Source organism: Paramisgurnus dabryanus, chromosome 9 (assembly GCF_030506205.2).
Source record: "Paramisgurnus dabryanus chromosome 9, PD_genome_1.1, whole genome shotgun sequence".
Taxonomy (NCBI): Eukaryota; Metazoa; Chordata; class Actinopteri; order Cypriniformes; family Cobitidae; genus Paramisgurnus; species Paramisgurnus dabryanus.
Window position 1 is genome coordinate 41,526,007 of NC_133345.1, and position 3,241 is coordinate 41,529,247.

The 3,241-nt window shown below is 31.7% G+C and overlaps 1 long non-coding RNA gene across 1 annotated transcript; it reads left to right on the forward strand.

The window, feature by feature from the left end:
• On the forward strand, positions 1–1,409 carry LOC135773108 (uncharacterized). The gene is made up of 3 exons (XR_010543436.2): positions 1–127; positions 271–382; positions 524–1,409. It is a non-coding gene; the product is annotated as an uncharacterized lncRNA (long non-coding RNA).
• The last annotated feature ends 1,832 nt before the right edge of the window (positions 1,410–3,241 follow it).

The following is a 3,241-nucleotide window of genomic DNA, read 5'->3' on the forward strand; positions in this document are numbered from 1 at the left end:
TTTAATTTTATTAAATATGACTCCTAAGTTCATATAAACTGAAGAAATCAGAATTTAACTTGCATATATTCAATGATACAGCGTGATTGTGTGGATTGAGCACTTTTTGAGCTTTCATTTTGACCTGGTGAGTTATAATTACCAATGTTATAATTAGCCATAAAAACGAATGTCAACACTTTAAATGTCATATCATTTTATTTGTTTAATCCATACGAGACAAAATGGCGTTATATTGTGATGTTATATGGGTTGGATTGTTCATTGCAGTGTGATTATGTAAAACCACATGGTGCATTGTGTTCACTGCTGTTCGCTGACGCCATTTTGGTTGCACGTGCCTGTGAAAGACAAAAAGAGAGAGAAACACGTGAATGGACAGGTATTTATTATAAATTGTCATTTACTATGATGATGGCACTTATGTATGTATTTTATTTGTTTCCTGTATTATGTACAATTGTTAATCATTATTGATACACAATATTGAATGTTTTTTCCTTTCGTATGAACATTCCTTGAGCTGGATTTTCCTAATTGATGGCGAGCCTCCCATTTCGACCTGATTGGATCACGAATCTAGAGGAAAGGACAATTTTCTATTTTAAATATTTTTCTTCAGACAAGTAAGAGGATACATTTCAGAAACTGTTTCCTTATTTTGTTTGTTTACTTTATTGAACTGAAACATTTCAGAAGCACAATTCTGATAATTTTAGACTGATCAATACTCCAATTGATAAGAACTTTGAACTTGAATACTGATTTCAGTGTGTTACATATATAATTTGTACCATCTTTGTACATTGATTGTGACTGCGATTTCTGTAAATGAGAAGTAATTTAGAGGGTGCACCCATAGTATATATAGTTAATTGTATTTTCATTGTTGTTTACTATTTTTTGTGATTTAAGGAAAGAAAAAGAAAGGTTTCTCAATACTCAAAGTAAAATAATTTATTAATCAACTTACCTTCTGTCTCTGCTTGTTGCTCACTATCACTGCTACCTCCTCCTTCGTACCGTGCACCCTTCTGATCTTATTATTATGCCTGGTCCATAAGTAAGTGAGTTAATACCCGCTACATAAAGAGTACACTTTCATGGCAATATTTCTAAACACATTTAATAAAAGATCATTAGACTGATGTGACCTACCAAAGACTTGTTAATTTAAAGTTCATGCAGTTCTTTTTTAGTTGTCTGTTAAAATGTTAAAAAATAATAACTTTGAGTTTATTTTTTTCTAAGGAATGTAATTATTCAATATTGATAGTTGCTTGTTTGATTCCAATTTAACAATATTAAAATGAGTTTTTTTTGTTTGGACATATACAACTCATAATTAATTTATTAAATGTACTTTTGCAAAACAAAAAATCTGATTCATAATTTGACTACCAAACTGTTTTATTGTCAGTGTAAGCATTGTGGTTTTTGTTTGTTTGCAATGCATTAAACTGAAATGAATACATATTTAATTAACTAGATTTGTTTTTCAGTATTTTGAAAAGTACATAACCATATTTCACATACAATAGAAGTAGTTAAAGTACATACTGTAGAAAGATGCAATGAAACAGGGGCGGAGTGGGACCCAAAAATCTACCGGGAAATTTCATAGACCACCAGCCCTCCATGGTAAAAAAAATAAGCAAATGCTGAAATCTAAAATTACAATAAAATGACTGTACAACAACATGAAATACCAAGTGTAATAACTATTATTTAAAAGATCTTAAAGTCAACAACAGTTCCCTAGTTTTAAGTAAGATTAAGCTTACTATGGTTGTAAAGCAGTTGCTTATAAAATTATTAAGCCTGTTTGGAGAGAGATGTTTTATGTGACAAAATGTCAGTCATCGTGTGATAACGAAAATATAACGCAACTTGCGTGTTCTGAGCAGGTGTTGTCAGTGAACAGGCTGTAAACTGTTGGCTAAGTTACATACACTCGTGAAAAACTGATGCTGATTATCTGGGAAACATTCTCTAACAGCAGTCAAGTTGTCATTGTTTGTGTCAAAGATGTGCATTTGTTGTAACATTAAAACAGGAGATCAGACTTACTCTGTGCTGCTCAAAGTGATGCTCGGAGCTCCATTCCTCGATGGATGTGCGAGGCTATGCTTTTTATTGGTTGTTGCGTTAAATCTTACCCAGATACAACAGTCCTATTTTCTGATTGGCTATTGTGTAGCCTCTTTCTTTATTTTTTTGATTGGCTGATAGAACTCCAGGGGAGACGGGCTTGATAGAGAGAGCGGTGCGGCCAGATACATTTTGAGCGCTGAAGCATATTAAATATATGATAAATAGGTTTTAGTGTGGCCGGAGTGCACGACTAAAGACTGAAAGCACGGCTATTACCAGACCCGCCTTCGCGGCCTTAAAACACTACCGGCCCACCGGGAAAAGTCCCGACTTTCCCGATTGCCACTCCGCCCCTGCAATGAAATCACTTCACTGCACTGAAATCACAGTTCAACTGATTGCATTTAATTTTATATATTGAAATTTATTTGGCAAACTTGTATTTGAAACATTACATTTAATGAGTAATTAAATGTACTGTTAATATACATTAACTTATTTTTAATTTCACATTAATTGCTTGACAGTAGATTGAACAGTGCAATTTAAGTATATTGTAAAAACACTAGAAGCAATTATGAAAGTAGATATAAAGTTGTAATAAAGTACCAATTAAGTTGTTCCAAAAAATCACTCTTAATGGCAACTTATTACACTTTATTTCAACTTAATATATGATATATGTTAAATTAATTACACTTAATGTGCATTCAGTGCACCGAAAAGATTGCATTTAATTCACACTTAAGAGTATTGTTAACAGACATTAAATTGCATTTTAAATCACATTAATTTCATGTCATTATATTGTGTAGTGCACTTTAAGTATATTTTAAAAACACTAGAAGCAATTATGAAAGTAGATATAAAGTTGTAATAAAGTACCAATTAAGTTGTTCCAAAAAATCACTCTTAATGGCAACTTATTACACTTTATTTCAACTTAATATATGATATATGTTAAATTAATTACACTTAATGTGCATTCAGTGTGCCGAAAAGATTGCATTTAATTCACACTTAAGTGTATATACTTAAAGTGTATTATTTATGTAATAAGTACACTTTATAAAAGTACACTTAATCACACTTTTTTTTCACAAGGGATGTCTTAGCTAAATGAGATGTAAATGAGCCCTATTGTCTC